This window comes from Jaculus jaculus, chromosome 23 (genome assembly GCF_020740685.1).
Source record: "Jaculus jaculus isolate mJacJac1 chromosome 23, mJacJac1.mat.Y.cur, whole genome shotgun sequence".
Classification (NCBI taxonomy): Eukaryota; Metazoa; Chordata; class Mammalia; order Rodentia; family Dipodidae; genus Jaculus; species Jaculus jaculus.
Window position 1 is genome coordinate 7020192 of NC_059124.1, and position 8502 is coordinate 7028693.

The following is an 8502-nucleotide window of genomic DNA, read 5'->3' on the forward strand; positions in this document are numbered from 1 at the left end:
TTGGGCATGGGAGGAAAAGTCATTACTGGTGCAAAAATGGATGGTGTACAACAGGGTGTGGCATTTTGTTCCCTTTTCCAGTTTTTTTTTTTGTTTTGTTTTGTTATTGTTGTTGTTACTTTTTACTGCAAAGTTGTATTCAGTGTACTTGAATTTTTTTTCCCCTCTCCACTTAGAGGCATTCAGTTAAGAGAAGTTGGAGCCTCAATTCTTTTTTTTTTTTTTTTTTTTTTTGCACGATTGTAATTGACAGGTAATGAAGCTATTGGTTAAAATATTTTTCAAAGGAAAAAAAAATAAGATCAGAACAGAGCTGCTTTGAAGAATTATTTTATACACAGGCTCTGCCTTGTTGCTCAGTATAAGAGGTTGAAGATGGAGAAATATCTAAGGATCTCTTATCTTTCATTTTGTTCTGTTTATTATTTTTTTTTTTTGCGCTGCTAAGAAGCTAAGATCGTTCATCCTTACTCACATTAACAGTGCCTAGCTGTAATGTTTCACAGTGTGCTGCTATTTTATAAACATTTTTATAATATATTATTTTACTGCTTAAATTCCAAGTCCTGGAGTACACGGTTGAGATATGAGTTCTTTGTACTGGAAAAGCTCTCCCATAGTTTGTTTTCTTCTGGTAGCATATTCATGGTTTTTTTTTTTTGTTTTGTTTTCTTTTTTTTTTCTTTGTGGTTCTTCGTTTGGTTTTCGTTGAGTATTTCCTCCCCCGACCCCGTCCCCAATCTTCAAAGACAGTTTTCTTTACCTCAGGTTGACTGGACGTAATCAATGACAACAGTGATCAGTTTCATTTTCACAATACCTCACAGCCATGGTTTCTACTTGGGAGCCCACCATCACGAAGAGTGAATACACAAAGGGAACACAGGCAGGATCCCGCGGTCTCAGATCTGTAGATCGTTTCAGTCACGAAGGTCACCGGGCTCCCATTTTGACTCTGGTATCCACACCTTGACAAGAAAGATACATTGAACCAAGGTCCCCTCTCTCACTCACCACAAGGCAGATGTTCAACACAGATATTAACTAACTCAGTGGACTAGGAAATCATGATTTGTAAGCAGGCACCAGGATTAGTAAACAGCAGAAAATAAGTCCAGCAGGCTATCTTGGAGGGACCCCACCAGCACCCCAATCTTCTAGCCCTTTCAATGAGCAGGGCTTTCTTCTGCTCTGGGCCCCTTCCTTCTGAAAGTTTCTAAGGCTCCCGTTCCTTGGCATGGACACCCCAATTTAGGACCATCTCCAAGGTCTTAAGACCTAGTCTGTGGGTTACCGAGTCTGTAACACCCACAGCCTTCATGGTATTTCTTCAACTCCCTGGCCTTATCAGGCAGGCAAGCATTGTGCAGGGCCAGGTCATTTGGTAAGGGACACTGGATGGCTTCAGGTTTCCAATCCCATTGAAGGATGGGAAAGAGGTTGCATGAGTCTGTGATGAAAGTTGAATGGAGGCGGTGAGATGCCATTTCTGGGCAGAGATGAAATTGGTAGAGGAGTCAGTCTCGGTGTGTTTTAGGAAGGTTCAGGACTTGGTGAGTTAGAGTGACCCTAAAATTCTAGGGAATTTCCAGCGGGGCAGTGGGCGGGTGGATTTGGAAGTTTGGGAAGATGCATGTGGAACAGCCTGGAGTCCGTCAGTGTTTTTTGTCCAGAGCCCAGCAGGCACAGTTCCTTGGGTTATCGGACAACTTGGTGTCGGGTGAGGAAGCATGTTTATTTAACATGACCCTTGGCCTTAACAGACTCAGCAAACAAAAAAACCATACACGAGGGACAGGCTGCCAGCCTCACCCATAGTTTGTAACTGTCCCCACACCTGGAGCCCAGGAGATGCTGGGCCCAAGTAGCATTTCCTTTGTCCCATCCTTGAATCCTAGTACGATGGTTGGTGTGGAGTGAGACCCTCCTTCCTGATCCTTGCCCCCACCCCCACCACTTATGTAAAAAAAGGGGGGGGAATCCTAGATTCCCTAGTGACTGGTCCACTTGGGTCTTGGTCTCCTTGGTAGAATGTCCCACAGGAGTTCAGTTCTCCCCATGGAAGGTATTTCAAATATATTCCTGTCTTTTTCTACCTTATTATCTAATATCTCTCTCTCTCGTATTTTTTGTTTTGTTTTGCTTTTTTTCCCTCCATCACTGGGGGTTAAGTTGTTCCCCCGGCCTGCCAAATTTTGATTCCCTTCCCCTATTTTTGACTAAATCTTTGAGGGGAGGGGAAGAAATCTTAGTATGCCAAAAATAATATGCCAAGCATAAGGATATTCCACGCAGGTTCCTAACATGCGGGGGGGGGGGGGCCTGTAGGAGAATTCCAGGGCACAGTGCCCCTGCTAAATGAGCAGCATGTGCTGAGGGGCGAGTTCCTTCCAGAAGGGACGGCTCTTAGAGGACCCCCACTGGAGCATGGCATGCCTGATTTCCACGTTCCCCTGCCGCAGGTTCTGTTTTTCTCCCCCCCCCCCCCCGCATCAGCCAGGCCAGGGTTGGAGGGACACACATAGCTCCCCCAGAGTCCTTGGTTGGCTGGGCAGTGGTCCTTCAGGTCTCCCCTCACAGTCTGGCTAATTCAGATTCTGCCCTGGGAGCCATGGGACCAGAGGGCTGAGATGGGGTGGCTTCCTCAGAGAAGGCCATGGGGCGCAGGGTTGGAAGAAGGAGGATACCTTACGTCCCGGGCATGCAGGTTGTCTAGCTGAAGAAGGTAATCCTGATGGAGTGCGGGAACTGGAGGCTGGAATAAGGAGGAAGTCAAGTGATCCCGTTGACTTTTTAAGCTAAAAGCATTCTTCTTTGGTTTTTTGGTTTTTTTTTCCCCTTGACACAGTCCAGCCTTGGGGAATAACTTTAAAAAGGGAAATGGATGCCCAGACAGTAAAGTCCTCTTGAGCCAGCAAACCTTCCTCTCTGTAGGTGTAGATGGTCACCCGGGCTTCTGTTGGGGGCGTGGAGATTCTGAGCAGCTCTCAACTGCAGCAGTGTGCAGCCGTCCGTTTGTACAAGGCAGGGTAGGAAGTCACCAGGAGGTGTTGATGACGTTCCTACCCCCGCTGTGGTTTTTGGATGTTTCTGGATCCCCAGAAGAGACACTTCAGCCAGAACAGCTCCCATTTCGTGTGCCACCCTGCTTGGCTGGGCTGTCTGTAGTCTGTTCTTGGCTCAAGTTGTAAGAAGCCAGCAGCAATTACACTCACACACGATGAAACTGTAGATTTCATTCATTTTTGCCTTCTAGGGGGGGAAAAGTGCCTTATTGACTGTAGCCATTACAGTAGCCGATCTATTTCAACAGGTGCCTGTCCTTGACCAAAAATAAAATAAGATAAATAAAAAAATGAAGAAAGGAAAAAAAAAAAGAAAAAGAAAAAAGGAAAAAAAAAGTCTATTTCTCATCGATTGTAGTTCTTAATGCTGGCCAACTCTTATATATCCCCAGCAAGTCACCAGGCCATTGAATTTTTTTATTTTTTCATTATGCTATATCCTTCCCCCATGTACCTCACATCTCTTTCAGTTATACTTTCTTGTCGTGGATTATTATTATTATTTCTTTAAAAAAAAAAAAAGATTTGCTTTACGAGTGTGATGCCACATCGAGTCAATGTTATTCTCTCACGGTGTACTCTAGAAGAGGTGTGGGTGGGATGTTACAAAGTGCTAAAGTAGTGTGATCAGTGTGAGCAAAACAAACAAACAAAAAATGGTATTTGGGAAGTGTGGGGGAAAATGTTGTCTTGGCTGCCATGGTGACGTGACGTAGTCAGCCATTCGCCTTTACCGCGATCTTTGAAACGTAACTTGTTCTTCTGACTAGTTTGGAGGTGGAATTGAAAGTGGTCTTGAAATGCAATTAGGTTATGCTATTTGGACAATAAACTCACCTTGACCTAAGGTCTCTGGCTCATTGTTGGACTTATTGATGCACTGATATGCCTCAGAGTGGAATACGCTGGAGCCAGAACTTCACTGGCAACAATTAGTGAAACAGCGTGGAATGCCAATCCTGACCCAGCAGGTAAACTGCACCTGTACTTCTATGCATTACAATGTGGAAAAAAAATAATAATGTTGAGACTTTGCTTCCCACCCGTACAACCAGATACAAGCCCGAAGCCTCAGTCCCTTCACGAGGTGACTACGTCACTGGTAATTGTGGCCGGGTTCCAGTGATTGCCAGCTCCTCGGTTGGCTGGGAGTGAGCATTGCCTGGGTGTAGGTGCCAGAGCCCACAGTGCCCATCTCCAGGTACTGGAATCCCCAAGGAACCCTGCTGTGTGCTGTCTTCCTGATGCTCCTGATGGTGCCCACCTGATGCCCTCTGTATCCTTCATGTGAAACCCGGGCCCGATGGCCCTGGGTGGATGCTGATGAGATACGTCATGGCACAGAGGTGACCTAGTCATCCCATCACATAAATGACGCTGAGTGCTCTTGGACCTTAGCTCCTCAAGACAGCTTTTCTCTCACAAGTAACGGGTGTGCAGAAGGGGCTGCTACCATATCATTGTTGCCATAGAAACTTTTTGTCCTCGACTTCCCTTCTGTTTGCAAAGCCACAGAGGGCTGTTTTCCGGTTACATTCTGACCTAAGCAATAAGATTAAAATTGGTCACTGAGGGCTGGAGAGATGGCTTAGCACGGTTAAGGTGCTTGCCTGCAAAGCCTAAGGACCCATGTTCAACTCTCCAGATCCCACGTAAGCCAGTCCCACAAAGGTGAGGTAAGTGCAAGGTCACACGTGCCCACTAGGTGGCGCAAGTGTCTGGAATTCAATTTCAGTGGCTGGAGCACCAATTCTCTCTCTCTCTCACTAGAAAGGAAGAAAGGAAAGAGGAGGGAAGGGAACGTTAGAATTGGTCATTGGGGGATTCCAGATCGCAACATTGTTGATCTCAAACAAATTCCATATTCATAAAGCCCATATTCCATTGCTAGAATGGAACACTTGAATCTGAGGTCTTTATGGAAAACAGAGGTCTGTTTAGCAGTGGCTCTGGAGGGCGAGCCATCCTCCAGTGTGTTCTGCTCACTGTCCAGTGCAGTGCCGATGACGCTGGCGGAAATTCTCCCTCTCCCCCACCTCCACCCCACGCCAGCATTGAAGATGAAAGGCAGAATATGAGTCCAAAACTACAGGTCCCCGGTAGCCACTGGAAAGATGCTGGTGGAGGCTACCACGTGGTCAGACAAGAACTCTCAATCGGGTCACTTGAAAAGTCCCACCCTCGGGGCCTTGTTTTTAATCCCAGTCTCCTCCCAATGCTCCACTTCAAAATGCCATCCACATGTCAGCTTGGGAGTTGTTTCCAACACCTGGACTTTGAGGGGCTCCTGGACGCTACAGTGATGATTGTTACACTGAGGACAACTCTTGAGAGTTTGCAGGCCTGTTGGGTGCCATTCTTAACCATGCCAATGTTCTTCTCATGGCCCAGTAGGGCGCTATCTGTTGCTAGCGCTCCTTCCCCAGCGGCTGTCCGGCAGCCCTACGGGGCTTCTCAATTCACAGCAGGCACTCCCTTCCACACTGATGGCACCTGATGTATCCTGTAACCACTGAGCCATCACCCCAGCCCTGTTCCTGATGCATCCTACTGCCCATACTTTCTTTCTCTTTTTATATTATTATTATTTTTTTTTATTTTTGAGGTAGGGTCTCACTGTAGCCCAGGCTGACCTGGAACTCACTATGTAGTCTCAGGGTGGCCTCGAACTCACGGCGATCCTCTTTTACCTCTGCCTCCCCAGTGCTGGAATTAGAGGAATGCGTCACCACACCTGACCTTCTGGTAACTTTTTTGCTCTAGTCCAAGCAGACCTGGAACTCACTATGTGTTCTCAGGGTGGCCTCGAACTCATGGAGATCCTCCTACCTCTGCCTCCCGAGTGCTGGGATTCAAGGCGTGCGGCACCATGCCCGGCTTTAGTGAGTAGGTCTTAATTCTCCCCAAGTTTCCAGAGCTGTGAAGCCCACTCATGAGCTGACCCCGTGGGGAAACAGCTGTCCGTCAGCTGTGGGCTATGCCATAGGATGTCTCTGGGATGGGGAGCGGTACAGGGTTGACTTGGCCATCAAGGTCCAGGTTTAGCTTCAGCATGAGCTCCTGTCCGTGACCAGTACAGATGCTGCGCTCTTGGCCTTCAGGGAGCAGCAACCAAAACACACACACACACAGCGCACGCCTTTAATCCCAGCACTCGGGAGGCAGAGGTAGGAGGATCGCCATGAGTTCGAGGCCACCCTGAGACTACATAGTGAATTCCAGGTCAGCCTGGGCTAGAGTCAGACCCGGAAAAAAACAAAAACCAAAAAAAAAAGAAGACAGAACGCGCAAGTCTGTGACTTCTAGCATGTGGATCAGAAAGTGCAAGCGGGTGTGGGGAGATCTGTTTCTGAGGGACAGCATCACCCTTCTGACGAGACCAGAAAGTTTCTCTACAACGCACCAGCTGAGGAAAACTTTTTTTTTTTTTTTTTTTGAGGCAGGGTCTTGGCTGACCTGGAATTAGTCTCAGGGTGGCCTTGAACACATGGCAATCCTCCTGCCTCTGTCTCCCCAAGCGCTGGGATTAAAGGCATGTGCCCCCGCGCCCGGCTCTGGAAAACACTTTTAAAGACATCTGTGTTGGCAGCAGAGTTTGGAAATAGCAAAATCAGAGTTTGACTTTTTCCAAAAGTAAAGGGGATGGAAAGTGATTTTTTTTTTTTTTTAAGATGAAGGGGAAAATGGATGGAATTGGGGGGGGGGGGAAATCATTCTAAGTGAGGTCACGCAGGCACAGAAAGACAAAGGCCACGCGTGCTCTATCATCCGCGGTTCCTAACGGGGATCAATCGGAAGTGAGTGTAAACGGTGGTAAGACCCAAAAATGCGGGCATAAGACTGGCATGAGACCAGAAGAGAGAAGAAATAAGAAAGGAGTTACCTAAGAGGTTACTGGAGGAACAGGATTTTGAGGGTGGGAGGGATTTAGAGAGGTGGAAGTTAGGGAGGGAATTACACAAATGTTAAGACATGAATCAGTGCCACAGAAACCCTCCTTCTGGCTACCATTCTACAAGATATAACCACCAGTACAGGCAGAGGAGGGAGAGTTCGGGTAGTTGGTGGGAAAAGCTCAGCCTCAAAAACCTAGGACTCTGAAGCCGTTGACGCACGCCTTTAATCCCAGCACTCGGGAGGCAGAGGTAGGAGGATCACCTTGAGTTTGAGGCCACCCTGAGACTCCATAGTGAATTCCAGGTCAGCCTGGGCCAGAGTGAGACCCTACCACAAAAAAAAAACAACAAAAAAAAAAAAAGCTTGGACTCTGGCCAGTAAATCCCCAAACCCAGAATTGGTTTACCCCCACCCCCACAGTGAGCTATTGGCCAGGGAGACCCATGAGGTCTCCCAAAACAATGCAGGTCATTGCCAAAACTCTTGATTGCCTGCCAGAGCTAAAAGGTAAGACCTATTGCTAAAGATGCCACTGGCTTGGCAAACAGAATACAAGAATATATCAGAAAGATCATTCACCCAGACCAAGTAGGCTTTATACCAGAGATGCAGGGATGGTTCAACATACTCAAATCAATAAATGTAACACATTATATAAATGGACTGAAGGACAAAAATTATATGATTATCTCATTACATGCAGAAAAAGCATTTGACAAAGTCCAACATCCCTTCATGATAAAAGTCCTACAGAGAATAGGAATAGAAGGATCATATCTCAATATAATAAAGGCTATTTATGACAAGCCTACAGCCAACATATTACTAAATGGGGAAAAACTGGAAGCTTTTCCACTAAAATCAGGAACAAAACAAGGGTGGCCACTGTTTCCACTTTTATTTAATGTAGTACTGGAAGTCTTAGCCATAGCAATAAGGCAAGAGACACACATAAAAGGGATACAAATTGGAAAGGAAAAGATCAAGTTATCATTATTTGCAGATGACATGATTCTATATATAAAGGACCCTAAAGACTCTATCAGCAAACTGTTAGAGCTGATAAACAACTACAGCCATGTAGCAGGATACAAAATAAATACACAGAAATCAGTAGCATTCCTATATGCTAACAACACACAGAGAATGAAATCAGAGAATCACTCCCATTCACAATTGCATCAAAGAAAATAAAGTACCTTGAAATAAACCTAACCAAGGAAGTAAAGGATGTCTACAATGAAAACTAAAACACTCAAGCGAGAAATTGCAGAGGACACTAGGAAATGGAAAAACATCCCTTGTTCCTGGATAAGAATAATCAATATTGTGAAAATGGCAATCTTACAAAAAGCAATCTACACAATCCCCATCAAACTTCCAATGGCATTCTTCAAGGAAATAGAAAAAACAATCCAAAAATTCATTTGGAATCACAAAAAAACCTCGAATATCTAAAACAACACTGAGCAACAAAAATGAGGCTGGTGGTATCACCATACCTGATTTTAACATATACTACAGAGCCATAGTAACAAAA